The 20076-nt window shown below is 42.9% G+C and overlaps 2 protein-coding genes across 4 annotated transcripts in view; one reads left to right on the top strand and one right to left on the bottom strand.

Annotated features, from left to right (window-relative positions):
* LOC111867371 overlaps positions 1–20076 on the top strand; it is a 248624-nt gene that overhangs the window by 42226 nt on the left and 186322 nt on the right. The gene's annotated exons all lie outside the window — the stretch shown is intronic.
* Positions 1–20076, bottom strand: part of LOC111867370 (patched domain-containing protein 3) — a 118345-nt gene that overhangs the window by 95360 nt on the left and 2909 nt on the right. The gene's annotated exons all lie outside the window — the stretch shown is intronic.

The raw sequence follows: 20076 nt of genomic DNA, 5'->3' as shown, positions 1-20076 counted from the left end.
TTTTTTCTTCAATTTCCTGTCACTTCATCTTTCTTCGGTCCAAATATTCTCCTCAACACCTTGTTCTCAAACATCCTCAGTCTATGTTCCTCTCTTAATGTCAGAGACCAAGTTTCACACCCATACAGAACCCCAGGCAAAATTCTAGTTTTGTATGTTCTAATTTTATGTTTTTGGACAGCAGACGAGAAGACAAAGGTTCTGGATTGAATTGTAGGAAGCATTATCCGAGTTCAGTTGCCTCTTAATTTCCTCCTGAATCAGGTTTCGATCTGTTATTGTTTTCCCAAATATCTGAACTGTGCCACATTTTCAAAACATCTGTTTCCTATCTCTATGTCACGATTTTGCCCTTCATTTTGGTGACGAGACAGCAACATATTAAAAAAAAAACTCATGCAATTTAGGAAGGCAGATGAGTCACTTGTCTGTTCAGAAAATAAACTTTTCTGTTTCATCAAACCAGCATCATCATTACAAGAACAACTTCTGAGTCTTCTATCGATGAATAAATATAGCCTTTAAATAAACACTCTACAGTGACATTTTGTTACTTATTTTCATCAATAGTACTTATACCATTATTTCGTTCATTTTTGTTCTATTTTTTTTTTTCTTTGTCTTTTAGGGCTACCTTTGCTTAAGTAATCCGGATTCTCGCTTAATGTGGATGGCCAGTTAATCCAGACCGTGCGCTGCCAATGTTGACGCATATCGAATTTGAAAATCCTCTCAACCTTTGTCTGGAGACACTTGTTTATATTAGCAGACCTTCTATTTCAAATCAAAGTTGAAATATATATATTTTATTCTGGAAACATTTACACTCTTATCAGTCAGACAGATAGGGGAAAGTTCAAGTATCCTGGTATTACTAATTATAATATCCACAACCATCATTATTCTTGTCCTTAGGTTTCCGGGCTGAGTTTAATGAATGATTTCGCTTCAGAGACAATGCTGCATACGATGCTGGAAGTTTGCTGAAGTTTCGACAAACTTTGCATTTAACAAATTTCCCAGATAATGACTTTTGGTTGGCAGTTCTTATACACGTATAAATCTCGCAGCGGGCGGCGAGTAGGAGGTGAAGCTGTTGTGGATGGAACAGAAGTGCGCAGATCCACCGGGCAGGTAGCGACCACGTGGTTAATGGAAGACGTGATAAAAATTGGTTCAGGAACCACGTGATCACTGGAAAGAGGTGATGAAAAGTTATTCAGAGACCACGTGATTAATGGAAATATGTGATGAAAATGGTTCAAGGACCGTGGTTAAGGGGAAAAGGCGATAAAAGTGTTTCAGGGACCACGTAGTTAATGGGAAAAGGCGACGAAGAGTGGTTCAGCGACCATGTTGTTAATGGAAAGAGGCGATGAAAATTGGTTCAGGGACTACGTGGTTAATGGGGAAAGGTGATGAAAAGTGGTTCAGGGATCACGTGGTTAATGGAAAGATGTTATGAAAAATGGTTCAGCGACCGCATAGGTCATGGAAAGAGGTGATGAAAAATGGTTCGGGGATCATGAGGCTAATGGAAAGAGGCGGTGAAAAGTGGTTCAGGGACCACATGGTTAATGGAATGAGGTTACGAAAAATGGTTCAGCGACCGCATAGGTAATGGGAAGAGCTGAAGAAATGTGGTTCAGGGACCATGAGGCTAATGGAAAGAGGTGAAGAATGTTTCGGCAACCAGATGGGTACGAAGAAGAGGTGGCGAAAGATGTTTTCAGTAACCTGGTGTTTCTGATGAAGTAATGTTCACTGATTAGATCATTTAACCTGGTCAGAATCCAGATGTAACCTTGAAGATTCAACTTCGAAATGTTTGCATTTTGACCTTGTCGTCTGTAGTCTCTTCTCCTTCCCTTTCCTCTGTCGGAGTTTTCTTGTAATAACGAACTTTCCTACAGTGGCAAATGTTCTAACCCACCCTGTTTCGTGCTCATTTATTCCTGTGCTAACATTCACATTTTATATTGCAGTCTTCTAAGATGTGATTGGTATGCCGTGTAGTCTGTTAGGTGGGAATAAACATTTTGGAAGAACATATTGCTTCCGTCTTCAGAGTAGAAGCTATAGACAGCATGTTACTCCGAAACGATGGTACCCACCTACAAGACTTCACGGTGTCATAACGGAGCAGACCACAATATATATCTTCACAAATGTGAATACCTCAAGTATCGATGTTTAAATCTCCTTTCACACATCTGTGCTTAATCTGCAATGCAGCACTCGGGCTCAAGCCACTGCTTTTAGAGAAGTCGTCGAAATTTTTAATAATTATATAGAACTAGTGTAATTCCCGTTGAAATTTCGATGGAAATTCTCGTTGTTCTGCAGTTACTTTTATACACTGAAGAGGAAACGTTGGTAACAAAGTCACTACGTTACATACCAGAAGACTGATAACCGCAAACGTCTGAGCACCCATAATGAGCCGCTGTACCCTCTCTATTCATTACGGGCTCGTACCTGTAGCCACAGAAAACAGGTGCGTGGAAGAGGGTTACTGCATGTCGATAAGTGTTCAGTCTTAGCTCCTTTATAAATCAGAGCCAATTAAGTTTGTTTCGCTTCATGGCAACTGGTGCGGTAATTGGAAAGTGTGTGTTTCAGCTGCTGAAGTTCAATGGCTTTCAGTCTTGCATGTTCTCTCCGCAGAATGGTCTGAAGCTTGGTGTGACGTCACCATCTCTTCATTTGCATCTTATATTGCTTAGTTTATTTCGAGAAGGGTTACTTGGACGGGCATTAAAACCGTTTTTTCATAGTCCATTCAATATAAGTTTAAATTTCTTTTTACATATGCCCTATATTCCTTTTTAGCCTACTTTCCTTGTTTTAAAAAGTAGGTTTATGAGATCTGTGTGTCTGTACGTCTAACCTGCCTTATCGTTGCTAGTCAACGTCTCGGTAAACACGTTGCCGCCCCAAAGAATACATTTGCAATGATAGAATTGTTCGACGCGTAGTTTCCCATGCGGTCCATTTTATATGAAAGGAATTAAATTAAATTCGCTTAGTGGGGGGTGAAGTCCAACTGGGTCCACTCGGCACGGTGGCCACTGATTGGCCTACTGTACCTGCCCCGGGTGATTATGATGATGGAGAACTTGGTGGAATGAAGATTGGTGGGGGAAATCGAAGTACTCGGAGAAAACCCGCCCCAGTGCCACAAATCCTACGTGACCAGACCCGGGATCTAACCCGGGCCGCCGCGGTGGAAAGCCAGCGACTAACCGCTTGAGCTATGGCGCGGCCTTTGTATGAAAGGAAAGCAGGAGATTAGTTCTTCACAGAACTTCTTGTAATTTCATATGATCTACTTTATTCTTTACCATTTCTTGACAGTTTTCGTCTAATCTTCTGCGTTCTTTGGAACTTTTCGAACATTTAGATCAAATTTTGTGTAATTACTGCATTATTTGACACTTCTTCAACGTTTAATTTTTGTTGCTTGTATTTCAATAATACAGAACTACCCCCCCCTAAAAAAAATATACACACTTCAATGTACAAAATACCTAATTTCATGTTCATTTTGGTTCAACTTTGAAAATTCCCGTAGATAACCTCTATTAAAATGTGTATATATTTCTTTTTTACTTCCAGTGCTCAACGTACACACTGGTCGCTTAGTCAAAATTACAACATCCTTATTTAGAAACCTGGTACGGCTTCTTGGGCGGGAGATCAGTGTTGGAAAATTTCTGTCAACGCAGCATATAAGCAAATATATAGATTCCATATGGGACTCAAACCCGCGATCCTCGCTTCCGCGTGGCCTAAAACAATGTGTATCCCCACTGGTACAACTACCAGGCTTAACACTCTCCTAATTAAAAAGAGAAATTGCATTGCAATTTGTAGCTATTAACACTTTTCTCTTGCCTTTCATTGTTGGAGAAGCACATCCTATTAATTGGAGCCCCTGCAATTAAGCTTCGGTAAACAATGCTCACAACTCGGATGTCACGAAGAGGCAAACATATTCTGGAGCGCCATTTTATTTTCTGTATTATCATGCGGACTGTTCAGTAGCATGGACAGAACGTCCCGGCATTACACATGGGATAACTAACTCATTCGCTGCGTAGAGCTGAGTCCTTGAGAAGCCAACGATTGTTCAGCCACATATGAAATTCCCAGCATTTTATTAAACCTGAATGTTCATTACCGTGTTCACAACAGCTCGTCACTGATCTCTGTCTTAGTGAACTGAATGAATCCAGTCCAAACCCCAATCTGATTTTTCTAATATCCATTTTCATATTATTTTCTAATCTTCCTATAGGTCTTCCTAGTGATCATACCAAAACCCTGTAGTCATTCGCCTTCTCTCTCATGCATGTTACATGCCCTGCCCATCTAATCCTCCTTGAATTGGCCAGTCTGTTAATAATTTGCGAGGAGCACAAATTATGCAGTTTTTTTCAGCCACGTATTATTTGAGCCCTCTAAGGTCTACGTGTTTTCCTCAGTACCTTGTTGTCAAATAAACCCACTCCATGTTCCTACCTTAACGTCAGACAAGTTTCACACCCATAAAACGCTACAGACAAAATTACAATTTTGGGTATTTTAATTTCTGCTGTTTTAGGTAAAATGTTATAAGATAAAGACTTATGAAACTAATCCTAGCAGACACTATCCGCATAATTTAATCTGCTCTTAATATTCTGATTTGTTACTTTCGTTGCCAGCTATCTTAATTTTGCCACGTTTTCAAGAACGAGACGTCGACATAGAGTACGCACTTCATGTTTACAAATGTGCGTTGATATCGTTAATTCCACAACTCTAACCTAATTTTTCCATTGGCTGTCGTGTTATAAATTGAGAGATGTTCCTGCACAAATGTTTGGTCAGCAGCTGTAACGAAAATACACCATTTTACCTATCGTTAATAATAGTTTTTACATTAAAACAAACTTAAACATGTTTAAGAATATTAAATTTCACATTGAACTACACAGAATAACACAAGACGGGTATAGCAGCCACGTTATCAGACATCCAATCCTCCCCTCCCTTACGTCACTGACACATGCGCACTTGTTAGCCAATGGGCAGCTGAATATCCTGTTACGTCATAGAAGCATGCGCATTTGTGATGTCTGAATTTCGTAACAATCATTTCTCAGTTATAAAAAAACAAGTTATGGTTACAGTTCTTCCTGTTTTGCATTTTGTGCTTTAAGAATTTTAACAAGTTCCCTAAATTCCCATAAGACAGAAATACCATTACCCCAACATACTGTGACGCGGACACTGTGTGTGTATATATAGTGTACCACTTAGAACGCCACCCGAAGTACAGCAGTATATGAAAGCTTACAGGTGCCATCAATACTGTTCTCTTATTCGGTACTTCCATGTCAAGGCATTTATTGCGAAATGTTTCACGAACAGCAGCAGAAGATTTCGATACGAAGTAAATGTTCGAGACTAAACACAAGTTCTGCTCGTCAATACACGTTGCATAGTTTCTGCAGAACTGGCGACAGCGGCAGCCTAGAAACAAAAGTGAAATGGCCGCTAGTGTTACGAGGAAAGCTGGGACAGCCAATCACACGGGGTATTTATCATCATCATCGGCAAGACAGCCCTTTTTGCGGCATAGGCTTCCTTAAAAGTTTCTGCCAGATTTTCCTTCAATTAGTCCGGTTTTCACTTCTTTGGATTTTGCAATTGATTCGTTGAATTTATATATATAAATATACTTTCGAAAAACGCTTTCACCGACTATATCTTCACTTGTCTCACTGAGGCAGCGGCCCTGATTCGTATTTTGGAATCCCTTGGTTCTAATGTAGACCACCTCTGTGGTCTAGTGGTCAGAGTCCCGGTTACAGAGCCAGAGGTCCAGGTTCGATTCCCGGCGCTACCAGATGTTCTGAGAAGTAGTGGGTCTGAAACAGGGTCCACTCAGCCTCGTAGGGATAACTGAGGAGCTATTTCAATAAAATAGCTTCTCCGCTCTAGAAAACCGAAATTAACGACCGTGGGGATCAGTTGCGATGTCCGTGCGATACACTCTATCCCCTAAATTTGGCATTAACTTCGCCGACAAGCGGCGGTTGCTCGGTCGGTATAGTTCGCTTGTGTACTAAGACCACGGTGTTTTTTTTTGTTTGTTTCTGTTCGAACGTTGGCCCGTACGCAAGGTATCCTGACTGATGCTTCTCACTGTTCCTTAAGGCATATGTCGAGACAGTGGCTCAAACCAATTCAGGACTTATGTCTTCCACGCCCCTTCCAATTCATTATTTTTCCTATCATCCAGGGCTAGGTAACCAGGGCTATTGCCAGCGTCGTTAAGTAAAGCGCAAACAGGTAAAAATTCATTTAATTTTTATTGCTTTCCATGGGAGCAGAAACAAACCTCATGGTTCTCTGGTTACGAGACTGTAAAAAAAGCTTTCACTTCTTTTTTCCACGTTGTAAATCGGTGTTAAAAAGAAAATAATTTCCTTCACTTGGGTGTCATGAAAACAGATCTTAACTGTTCCTTTCATTCTTCACTTCTGCTTAGTGTACACTCGAGAAAACATGAGAATATCTTGTGAATAGGAGAGAATGTCCTATGTACAGACCTCAAGAGAGTTTTTGTGTAAAGTCTGGTTCAGTTTTGTCTTTTCTTCTAAAGACTTTCACACGTCGTTCTAGGAAAAGAACGTGGAGTTTAGGACGCAGGGCCGCTACGATGTCTACGTCATACAGCCAGTAGCTGTTGAATCTTTATAGGGAGAATTTGACGCTTTGTGTTTGTGGTTATGGTTCGTCCACTCTTAAACTAAAAAAGGTAAATCTATCCCTGTAACAGGTCGTGGACGCCTATAGAGCTGTGAGATGTACAGACTCTCACATTATCTAGACAATCAGCTCATAGATGGCGGTGAGGTTGTGAGCTTTACGCGCCGGCGGCCCTTTACCCCCAGGAAGATTCCTGGTACTCATTTTTGTTAGAGGCTAAGTCGACCCCAGGGCCATAGTGCGGCTGGAAGGCTTAGGGATCCTCCACTCCTATACTTCGAAATTACAATTTCACTAGATATGCACGAATAAAGCCGTAAGGATCTGGAAAAGTACCTTCATAAGCTAATCATAGTAATAACAGTGTAGAGGTACCTCATTTCAGCATATATCAAAGCTATATGTACAAATAAAGGGGTACGCGGTAGCGTAGTGGTTAAGGTACTATGCTACAAGCCGGAAGGTCGCGGGTTCTAGTCCCGATGAGGTCACTGGATTTTTTTCAATTGACCTAATCCTTCTGGCCGCACTAGGCCCTGGGGTTTACTCAGCCTCTAACAGAAATGAGTACCAGGAATTAATTAAATGATTTTCCTGGGGACTGAAGCGCGGCCGGCGCGTAAGGCTGACAACCTTACCGCCATCTTTGAGCCGACTGTCAAGGTAATGTGGGACCCTCAACATCTCACAACCCTATGGGCCTTCACGGCCTGGTACAGGGATAGCTTTACTTTTTTTTACTTTTACTTTATATGTACAAATAAAAGTTCCTGAAATGTTGTTAAATTATGACACATTCTGTATACTAATTAAATCCATGGAAGTTAGCCCTCCTTATAAAGCCGCCAGTCGGTCACCTGCCCAAGAATTTCCCAAAATTTTCTGGAACCCGAAGGTTTAGTAAAGTGCTCACAAGGGTTCTCCACTGGTCCATATACTGAGCCAGATCAGTCCAGTTCATAACACCCCATCCCTAGGATCTATTTTAATATTATTATTCCACCTATGTATAGGTCTTCCTAATGGTGTCCTTTCTGGTTTTTCCAGGAAGATTCTCTATTCATTTCTCTTCTTTCCCATGCGTGCTAAATGCGCTCCCTATCTCATCCTTCGTGATTTTATCATTCTAATTATACTTTGCGAAGAGTACAAATTATGAAGCTCATTATGGAGCTCATTATGGAGCTCATTATGCAGCTTTCTCCAGCCTCCTGCCACTTCATCTCTCTTCGGTCCAAATATTCTCCTCAGCACCCTGTTCTCAAAAACCCTAAGTCCATGTTCCTCCCTTAATGTCAGAGACCAAGTTTCGCACCCATGCAGAACCACAGGCAAAATTATAGTTTTCGGCATTCTAATTTTTGTGTTTTTATACAACAGACGAGAAGACAAAAGGTTCTGGACTGAATGACAGACAGCATTACCCGAGTTCAATCCCCTCTTAATTTCCTCCTGAATCAGGGTTTGATTTGTAATAGTCGTTCCCAAATATCTGAAATGTTCCACATTTTCAAAACAATTGTTACCTCTCTTTGTGTCCTGATTTTTCCCTGCATTTTGGTGACGAGACAGTAACATGTACTTAGTTTTCTCTGTGTTTACTTCTAGACAAACCTACTTACTAGCTTCAATTAAAGTTTGTATTTCCCACATAATAGGTAGTAGGATATTATTAAAAAGGGCTTTAAAAGGCATGCTGTGTGGTTTGGAGTCCAATGGGGGGGCAGCTGATTCAATATACTGATTAGCCTATATCTGCAAGAAATTTTTCTCTTCTCCACGCCGTCGAGAGAGACCTTGGGGCCACCCACTCTCGTAAGAAATGGTTGCCGGGAGCACTTTACCTGGCAGTAAAGCGACCGGAGAGTGAAACTGGTAACTTTTTTCCATTCTGGTGGTGAAGAATGCATGGATCTTTACTGCCAATCACGTCTTACATCTTAATGACTTTATCTTTACTTCCATCCACCTCAATGTTCCGTAACCGACGCAGCTAAACTGTGCCGAATCGTCGAAAATAATAAAACCGCCATTAAACATCAGAAAACCGTTTGCTACGCCAGTTACTTAACGCGACATTAAAACATGAACACACACGATAGACTTAATCAACACGTGCTCACGATAAACTCTTGAAGGTCAGACCGATACAGGGGATGCAGTGCGTGGAGCGCGAGACACAGAAAAATGGACCTCAGAACTGCTTCTTCACATCCAGACCGGGCACTGCAGTAAAAACTTGTGCGTCAGGGAATAATGATTTCAGTTCTATAATGACTTCTACCGCCTGTATAATAATATCACTAGTTCTGTAATTTACACATAAGTCTTCAACTGCATGTAGCACGCAGAGGAGAGAAGAGGAATGCATATAGAATTTTGTGGGAAAGCCAGAAGGAAAGACACCACTATGAAGACCTAGACGTAGATGGGAGGATAATATTAAGATAGATCTTAGAGACATAGGATAGATGGCGTGGACTGGATTGAACTGGCTCAGGAAAGGGACCAGTGGAGGACTCTTGCGAACACGGTAATTAAATTTCGGGTCCATAAAACGTTCGGAAATTCTTGTTTAGCTGCACAAATGGCGGCTTCTCAAGAAGGGCTCAGCTCCATTGAGTTACTTAGTTAGCCTTCAGAGCGAAGTACAACACAGTGCTCACTAACTTGCCAGTATTCACACTAAGAACAAATAGCAACAGCGTTGTCAGAATGAATATGCAATCTGATGATGACCAAACAAGGTCGAAACATGTAGCTAAGCTGTGTAACAGTAATAATAATTGTTGTGCCATTCTATAACCTCAGGCGCTTAGTCGTATTCTTCCCACTGCGGAGGCCCGGATTCGATCCTAGGTCTGATCCCATGGGATTTATAATGGGGAAATTGGTAATGGGGTGGGCTTTCTCGAAGTTCTACGGTTTCCCCTGCCAATTCTCCTTCCACTAACCGCTTCACATTTATCCATTATCCTTTCATCGACGGTATGTACTCTTAATACTGCAAGCGTCGTTGAATAACTACGTTACATTTATGATTGTTTATATGATCGTGTTGACGGTATGTGTGTGTGTGTGTATAAGGGCCAGTGGCTGGCTGTTTTGTGTACGAAAATGAACCTGCAAGCTCCAGAAAACGTGGATTATTCCTTGATCATCTGTCATGTCCTCAAGGAGGCCTCACTTTACAGCCTGGCTAGCTGATGGAATTCTGAACGTTGTAATGTTTGTCTAACCATTCAGATCAAAACGTTCTGTCTTCTAGTCTTGCTGTCCAAAAACGTATAGCTTAAAATATATAAAACTGTAATTTTATCTACAGTTTTGCATTGTATGAAGGTTGGTCTCGTTAAGGGAATAACAGAATCTGGCGGTAGATTATATAAGAAGAGGGTGCTGATGAGGAGGTTAGAAAATACTACATAAGGAGGTGCTTCATAATTTGTACTCCTGGCCAAATATTTTTAGAATGATCAAATCAAGGCGGATGCTATGGGGGGAGTATGTAATACGCATGGAGAGAAATGTATACATAAAGAAAGCGTGAAGGAAAGAAACAATTCATAACAGCTCCTCTTAGATTGAAGGATAATATTAAAATGAATAAGGAGAGGGAAATGTGTGGAGTGGATTGATGTAGCTCTCGGTATGGATCGGCGGAAGGCTGCTGTGATTATGATGATGAAACTTTCGGTTCCATAGAAAGCTGCTGATAATTTCCTGAGTACCTTTGGGGTAATGGGCGGCCGGCGCGAGAGGCTGAGGTCCTCACCGCCATCCGAGAGTCGATTGTCTAGAAAATGTGGGAGCCTCAACGTCTCACAACCCTATGGGCCTCCATGGTCTGTTACAGGGATAGCTTTAACCTTTTTTTTGGCTCCTCAGTAGGCAGTCAGCTCATTGTAAATGAAGTTTTGAGTTTCTCGTAGGAGTCACTTCACCCGAAACGTCTGCCCTTGTCGTGACGCAGATGATTTCCAGTTCAGAAAGTCTGATAGAGTTAAGTGTGTCGGGGTTCTGCTGATGGGGACACGCGACTTAATGTCACTTGGAACAAGATCAGGGCTGGAAAACTATTGAGAAATGACAGTTACACAATCTCCTTGACAGAGATTCGCGGCTCAGCTTTGGGCCATCCTGTCTCGTGTTCGTGGGGGGGGGTTGCAGTATCAGCCCGGAGACAGGATAAACTGACTTGCAGCATGTGGTTCTCTTATAAACCAGGCCACTACAGATGCCATCTGCATTCTTTACAATTCATTATTCATGACTGCCCTACCATTTAACGTTATGTTCAGAGGTTGCAGCTTGTGGTTCCCTTTTAAGCCAGGCCACTACAGATTTCATTATTCATGACTGCCCTACCATTCAACGTTATGTTCAGAGGTCCTGAAAACGTCCTTTAATATAAAATATAAACTCCGGGCGCTTAATATAGTCACGTAGTATGGAGTGATTTGGGTGTGAAACGTGGTCTCTGACATTAACGGAGGAACATGGACTGAGGGTGTTTGAGAACAGGGTATTGAGGAGAATATTTGGACCGAAGAGAAATGAGGTGACAGGAGGTTGGAGAAAACTGCATAAGGAGGAGCTTAATAACATGTACTCTTCCCAAAGTATAATTAGAGTGATAAAGTCAAGGAGGATAAGATGGACAGGGCATGTAGCACGAATGGGGAGAGGAGGAATACATGTAGGATATTTCTGGGAAAGCTAGATGGAAAGAGCACTGGGAAGAACAAGGCGTAGGTGGGTCCAGAGTAGTAAAATGTATTTTAGACAGGATGGGATGGTATGGAGTGGATTGATCTGACTCAGGATAGGGATCAGTGGAGGGCTCTTTTGAACACGGCAATGAATCTTCGGGTTCCATAACATGCTAGGAGGTTTTTGAGTAGCTGCACAATTGGAGGCTTCTCAAGAAGGGCTCAGCTCCGTGAGTGAGTGAATGAGTGAGTATGGAGTGACTAGAGACGGGGGTTGGATTGGTGAATGGATGTATCGACCACTTATACACGCGACTCGGAAGTACAAGTAATACAGCGCCACCGCTGATCTCCGCAATTCACAAATCACCACAGCATCCGCTAAGCGTTTTCTAGCCTGATGTATCTTTACCAGCCGTTTCCCGGTAACGACTTCTAACAGTGAATAATCTTCAGTTTCACGCGCTCAAGCCATTCCCAGCTGGCCAGCGTCTCACAACCGAACTTAATCAAAAGTCAAAGTCAAAGTCACATTGTGACTGACGGTCAGTCAGTCAGTAAGTCTTGGTGTCGAGCCCCACCAGATATTTATTACTCTTCGACAGTTATGGTCTTGTGTTTGTGGGGCTCCCTCTCTGGCGAGAGGACGGGTCTATCTTTGTATATGCTACTGGCCCTTACCAGCCCTGTTTTTCTCGGGTCCGAGTCCCTTGGGATTCGTGACCATATTTTACTGTCTCAGATTTGCTGAACTTAATCAAACCTCGTCCCTTGTTTATAACTTCGCGGCACGGACAAAATAGGAAACACATCTGTTCTACTGTTGCGTTAATGTTGCATTAAGAATTCTTCTGAGTAGGAACGGAAATGTATTTACTGAGCCGTTGTTCGGAAACGACTCGGATATATCCTCCCATCTACCAGGTGATAGTGACCTTCACGCACCGGTCGCGTTACCCGAGGATGTCTCCGGAACACATTGAATAGGAGGCTGGGTGGTTCCCAGAGAAGGTCTCGACGCTGTGAAGATGAGACACATCTCTTGACTCTCCCAAGAATCGCCTTGATTCCGCCGTCGTCCAGGCCATAACGAAGTCACTATAATGACTGAGCTATTCCGGCTTCTAGATGTACTAGCTTATGGTACAAGTAAAGGTATGCTTAATTAAGCACCACTCCTTGATGATGCATGGGAAGTTGTGGCATAAATTCACTTATTAACTTCGGCACTAGACACATGTAAGAGGTCAGCTACACGCCCCGGCCGCTTTACTCCCCAGATAAGAGGTCTGATTTCATTTGCATAAAAGGCTGAGTGGGACCCAGAGTCGGCCTGGATGCTGTGAAGAAGAGAGAAATCTCTTGCTGCTGCCGGGAATCTAACGCCGGACTTCCCGGTCGTCCAGCCCTCAGTGTATTCACTATACTGGCTGAGCTATCCCGGCTCGCATTTTGTACCGTATATAGATGAGAAGGAAGATGAATATCTGTATTTTCTTTATATAACCCCATTACGTTGGTCTTCATCCAAGAAAATAGTATAATCCATCTGCTACGGGTTCGTGACGTGGCCGTTACGTCATCATCAGATAGGTCAACATATTTCCGCTATTCATATGCTAGTGGGAGGGAGAGTGTATAAATAGGTCACAAACGGCTATAAAACATACAACAAGTTGAGATTCGAATCTTAAAGAAACATTTCTCGCGGTCACCATTTTGACTACTGAAACAGCCCTGTGAACATGCGCATACCCGTCTGCCACTTAGACTCTCATGAAGCTGGACTGTGCTGCTACCTAGTGATACATATAGAATCCTATTACGTCCATTACAGCTGCTTTACTTCCATTTGTGACCTATTTACTGACACTCCTTCGTGTTTACACAGGACTTGTCTGCTTGTGGTTTGCAGAGTACATACACTTTATGAATTATTAAACAAGAAGGTGAAGATATGTGAGGTTATTTCTATTGCTCTCCGGCGTTGACTTTATCCTTCGGTTTAATTATCGATGTTTCGTCATAATGTCAGCAATGAACTCCAATTCTCGTTGTAAATTGACATCATGAAAACAATAGTGCATAACAGAGGGACATTAAGAGTTGCTAGGGACTGCCACACGCGGAATGCCAATCGTGTTCACAGAAATAATAACTTTCTATATAAAGGAGACGAGGCGAGCTTGAGCGTCCGGAAGGACTTTCCTACACATGGAACGGGACTATTTTATGTTAAACCGTCATCATCAAACAGTGACGCAGATCTTTTAAATGATGGTTAGGAAATTACAAAACTCTGTGAGGAACCGAAATCACCATAGCACACATCCCGTTGAACACAGAAGACTTCTCGTTAGTAAGACTGCCTGCCCGATGTATGACGTATAAACTTCAGAGAGAGAGAAAAAAACAACCTCCGTGGCCTGTAGTCCGCAAGCGAACTATACCGACCGAGCGCCCGCCGCTTGTCGGCGAAGTCAGTGCCAACTTTTCCAGTTGGAGGGTGTCGCGTGGTCAGTGCAACGGATCCCCACGGCCGTTAATCTCGGTTTTCTAGACCGGAGCCACTATTTCCTTGAAAAAGCTCCTCAGTTATCCTCACTAGGCTGAATGGACCCTCTTCCAGACCCAATANGATTTTTTGCCAGATGAAAAAGAATTGTCTCTTATCTATGGCACCCATGACACACCCAGTTTGCTGTACAATCGGCGCGGGCTCTCTTCCCCGGGTTAAAGTGGCCGAAGCAGTAAGAAGACCACTCATCTCCATCTAGTGCCCAGTTACACCTCCGCACCCTGACATGATTCTTCATGTTGTGGTGTGCAATTAACTGCGCACAGGGAACAAATTTACCGTTTCACAAATTTTTGTAGTTTTTTGTCATTTTATGTGTATGTGATGATTATTTTGGGGTCAAAATATAGTGATGACTATATGAGTAGGAAACCGAAATGAACGGAGTAGTTCATGGAGGTAGGCCTAGGCCCACTGGGGCTGTAGTGCCGAGGAAGAAAAAAATATGGGTAGGAATTAAACTTGTGAGACGTCTTGTAGGCATCATATGTAGAGTAATCCCGTTACGTTACTAATTATTAAAAATTTATATTTCCTTCCTTCCTGTACCACCTGCTGTATACAGATTCTTGAAATAACACGGAATTAGAGTATTATTTATAACTGAATGGTAAGAGACTTTCCTGACCTTGTTAAGCTATTAATATCATCTAAACCTCATTTCACCACTGTTTTCTAGACAGTGCATCCGCCTAGCGAGTTTAGGCATTACTGCCTCAGCCGATCCTGGTAGTAGAGCGTCCCCATTACCTCCGCCCGGGTCTGCACTCGAAGCAGATGTCACTGTACCTGCTTTTTTTTTTATTGTTAGTGGAGTGGGACTAAGTCCCTTGTACTGCGGTCACTTCTGGCCTATTGTACCAGCCCCAGATGATAGGTGAGGGTGATTGTGGAGCAATTGGTGGAATGAAGATTGGCAGGGGAAACTTTAGTACTCGGAGAAAACCTGCCCCAGCGACACTTTTTCCACCACAAATCCCACTTGAGCAGACCCGGGATCGAATCCGGGCCGCCGCGGTTTGAAGCCAGCGACTAACCGCTTGAGCTATGGCGCAGCCTAAAAATCTGGTAGCGCCTGGAATCGAACCCGGACCTCTGGATCTGTAGCCAGGAACTCTGACCACTAGACCACGGAGACGGTCTGACTATACATGTTAGTATTTACATCAGATACACTTTAAAACGTCAAACTGCTTACTACACGGGCCCCATACTTTCCAAATTTCTATTCTGTTTTCATATATCTACGTATATTTTATACATGTTTACTTCTAGACGAGTCCATTTACTGACCTTGAGAGAATTTCTTTCCCATTCTGAAACAACAAAATTAGGGCAAATTAACGTTAACCTTTTAAGGTATATTAGTTATTATTGTACCGTTTGCTTTTAACGTTGAGAAAGTCTTCATCTTGCCCCTGCGGAATATTTGTGTGTTTCCTGTGATTCTTAGAATAGAGAGGGATTATTTCCCCAAACAAAATAAATGATTGGTCTGTGTAGCCCAGTGCAGTAGACTCTGCTTTTAGCTTGTCTGGTCGACTTACTATTCGGTCCTTAATTTTCATGCAGCACGTTCCTCCGAAACGTCAGTAGACATTACCAGATTACTCAGTGTCACTTATTAGGAGATGGTGTAATTCATAGTTACGCCTTGAGGTCATCAGATCTCACACAGACATAATGTGTTTTCTGTGAGGTAGAGGCAGAACTGTCAGATATTATTTTGGAGAACTTCACATGTGTTAGAGAACTTCGGTTTGCCATACTGCTAGCCAGGACCTGCCACTGGACGTCTCGACCGGTCTCGACACAGACATCCTGTGTTTTCCTGCGTCTTGATGCAAGTGCTGACGATGTTCCGAAGTTCCGAATAGCAATTGCGTGCTTCTCATGCAGCCCTCCAGATTACCATTTTCCAAAATTATACATCTCCAAATTATTTTTCAAATAGTACGCACGTCACCATTAGATCATAAAATCCCTGTCTCAAGCCACTACTTCTGACCATCCTAACGTCTCTACTCTCGTGCTAGCCTCATCAACGACGAGTGGGCGAAGCCTGGGCAATTAAAAAACCCTTTCCTCCTCTTCCCCTTCTTGACAAAATGTCTGTTACTTCTCGTATGCATTTCCCTTTTGACATATTCATTTATTATCCTTTCTTACCTCTCTCCGTTCATGCTTTAAAGGTATTAATATAATGCTTATTCAAGAGTTTGAAAGCATAAAAATGAGAAGTGAAGGCTTCCGTAAGTTGTATGTTCAGTAACATTCTCATCACAAGAGATGATGGTCTTGAAATGAGTCATATTGACTGTTAGACTTCTTGTTCATTATTAAGGAACGAGATATCATCAGGTGTAAAAACGATTACTGTCGGTCACGGTAGCCGAGCGGTCTAAGGCATGTACTGTCTTCGCTAGCTTGGAAACCGGGATCGTGGGTTCGAATCCCACTCAGGGCATGGATGTTTAGTTTGTGTGTGTGTGTTTTTCTATGTTTGTGTACAGGTAGAGGTCCTACGACGAGCTGATCACCCACCCAAGGAGCCCTACAGTATGTGTAAGATCTAGAAAAACCCAAGTGAACGGAGAAGTTCATGGAGGTAGGCCTAGGCCCACTGGGGCTGTAGTGCCAAGGGAAAAAAAAAGATTACTAAACAACTTCAGATAATATAATCGTCCTGCGTGTCTCAGTACAATAAGACCATCTTCCGAGGCTCGTGTTGAAAAGGTGATTGCTTGCGTGTCATTGCAAAAAGTCATTGGAGGAAATAATCTCCTCTTTCGGTACGACACGGACCGCATACAAAGCGACGCGTCCAACAATTATTCTATTATTACGTCTGTATTTGCTGCCGCGGTAAAATTTGTACCTAGCCGTTTACAAAGCCCTTGAAATGGGATCAGGTGCCATGATACACATATCAAGTTTCATGCAGATCGGTTCAGGAGTTCAAAAGTTTATAGTGTGGGATACAAAGACACGCAGACAGCCTGGTGATCTCATAAACCTATGTTTATATTTTCAAAATAAGGAAAGTAGCCTAAATTATGCGTAAGTAGCTTTAAAATTATGCAGTACACATCTCTTCTATGAGAAACACGGCATTGTGAAGCAACAACAATCACAACATACGTGTATACCACAAACTTGAGTTTCGCTTAAGCAAAAATAAAGGTAAAATTGTCCCTGTGCTTATTTAATTAAGCATTATGCCCTTAAGACATATGGGAAAGTGGAGGTATAACTCCACCATTATTTACCTCTGCACTAGATTTAGGTGAGTGGTGGAGCTTCACTCTTCGGCCACTTTAACCGCGAGGAAAGAGCCCCCGGTGCCACTTGGATAGGAGGCAGGGTGGATCCCAGAGCCGGTCTGGACGCGGTGGGCAAGAGAAAAATCTTGCCCCTGCCGAGAATCGAAACCCGCCGTCCAGTCCGTAGCTCTTCCCTTTACCGACTGAGCTATCCCGACTCCTCATTTTACTTGGACGAAATATTATGTTGTAAAATTTTCTTTCGATTTTTCCAATTCAAGAATTAGGCAGATAGGCTGTTCCTGCTATGTTCTGCATACTCTACTAGGATCTATTTTTCCTATGGGACTGTACCAAAGAGGCTCTTTTGGCACTTGACCTTCTCTTGCCCTCTCAACCTGTTTAAGTCTTGTCTGTATTTGCTTGTCCTTTCATTCATTGTATAATTTTACGTCTACTTGTGTGTAGTTTTAATGCACATATAAGCAGTCTCTTGGTAACAGGCCGGCCTCTGAAGACGGTACTGTGGGCTGCAAATATGTAAGGCAATTATATCAAGCAGAATTCTTTTAGTAACATTTTATATTTTAAGTTTGTTTTATTGCCTGAACAGTCAGTCAGTGTTATGTCTATGTTGGTATGTACTGCGTGATCGACCAATGATTGGGGACTGGTCCTTCATAATCCCAGCGGATCAAAACCGAAGTACATTACTGTGCTAAGTAATGTCACGTACTGGGGAGCCTGGAGAGACTGGTTACGGGCTGGAAGGTTCGGGTTCAATGCCCTGCAAGAGTAAGATTTTATTTTTCTCTACAGCGTCGAGACCGGCTCTGGGGCCCATCCAGCCACCTATCCAATGGGTACCGGGAGCTCTTTCGTCGGAGGTAAAGCGGCCAGGGCGTGAAGCTGACTACTCACCTCCAACTAGATCAAGAATACATTCATGTATACATCCACTCCCCATGCGCCTTCATAGCGTAGTGTTTAATCAGTTAAGCAGAGGAACAACTTCACCTTTTTTACCTTTAACTCTTGAAGGTCATGAAGTAACCGTCTGTACTATGAATATTGGGATGTCTGTCTGGCACCGTGCAGCTAACAGGAACTGCCTTGACAACTATGAGCAGTAGAACTGCTGCACTTGAACTACATGTCACAAATATTTTGCATGTGAACTCAGATTATGGCAGAAGTTGTTCCATCAGCATAGAAAGTTTTATGTGGGAATTATAGTAATAACAATACAGTGTTGGCTAACCGAGGTGCTGTCTTGACATTTGCCTGGAGGGACTGAGGAAATCCACTGAATGCCACTGTCAGGGCAAACGGTGTCCTTGGACAGGGTCGAACTGATGCCCTTGGGAATACGGTATTGGCTAATGGAGGTAAAGTAAAATTATCCCTGTAACTGGCCGTGGAGGCCCATAGGGTTGTGAGACGTCGAGGCTCCTACATCTTCTAGGCAGTCGGCTCACAGATGGCGGTAAGATTGTCAGCCTTACGCTCCGGCCGCCATTTACCCCCTCCCCCCGCGAGGAGTGGGGGCTGGAAGTATTAGGTAAATTAAAAAATCCACCTCATCGGGACTCGAACCCGCGGTCTTCCGGTTTGTAGCATAGTGCCTCAACCAGCTAAGCTACCGCGTACCCCCAGATAATCGAGGTGCTGTCTTGAAATTTGCCTGGGGAGATAGAAAATCCACGGAAAACCTCTGTCAGGATAAACGGAGTCCCTGGGGAGAGTTCAACCGATCATGTCCTGAATATGAGCCTGGACCATTACGGTTTGACCAACCTGCTGATGGGTAATTCATTTTCAAACCGAGTTAAGTAGGTCCATCTAAAGTTTCGCTGCACGACAAATTCTAACAGACACGTGGCATCTACATCCGGTCACTCAAATGACGGCGAGGTTTTCTAGAGCTGCACGGTGTCGTGTATACTCAGCAACGCTGTCTTCAGTAAGTACATGACATATATTCCTTGTCACGGGGAGTTCACAGAGAGAATGCGAGCTTGTTACAGCGATGACCCTGATGAATACCATCTTCCGAGATGTAACCCCGTGTAGTCTGGTAGAAGCTTTCCGACATTTTGGAGGGATGTACCACTTCCATTTTCAGTGTTTAAGAGCAAGCCAAACAAGCAATATGCAAGCAGGAATATTACTTTACTAAATTTGTGACATTACAAATTCACAGTAATAGAGAAAGGAAAGGCTATCCCTGTAACAGGCTGTGGAGGCCCACGGGGTTGTGAGATGTCGAGGCTTTCACATTTCTATACAGTCGGCTCACAGATGGCAGTGTGGTTGTCAGCCTTACGTGCCGGCCGCCCAGGACCCCCCACGAAGATTCCTAGTACTCATTTTTGTCAGAGACTGAATCGACCCCAGGGCCATAGTGTCGCTGGAAGGGTTAGGTAAAGGTAAGGGTAAAGTAAAGTTGTCCCTGTGCTTAACTGATTAAGCACTAATACATGAAGACATGGGTCAGTCGAAAAATCCAATGACCTCATGGGAAATCGAACCCCTGACCTTCCGGATTTTAGCATAGTACCTCAGGCAACTACGCTACCGCGTAACCCAATTAACTTTCCATACAAGTATAAAATAAGTTAGGGAATGTATGCATATGTAAGATTTGAGGCTTTCACGGCGGTGACTATGAAGAAAGCAGTTTTCTGGGATTTGGCACCGTGTATATGTGGTGTTAACCGACGTTTCGGAGGAACGTATCACCTCCATCTACCCTGAAGAT

This window comes from Cryptotermes secundus, unplaced genomic scaffold (assembly GCF_002891405.2).
Source record: "Cryptotermes secundus unplaced genomic scaffold, Csec_1.0 scaffold278, whole genome shotgun sequence".
Taxonomy (NCBI): Eukaryota; Metazoa; Arthropoda; class Insecta; order Blattodea; family Kalotermitidae; genus Cryptotermes; species Cryptotermes secundus.
This window is presented reverse-complemented; position numbering and strand designations above follow the sequence as displayed.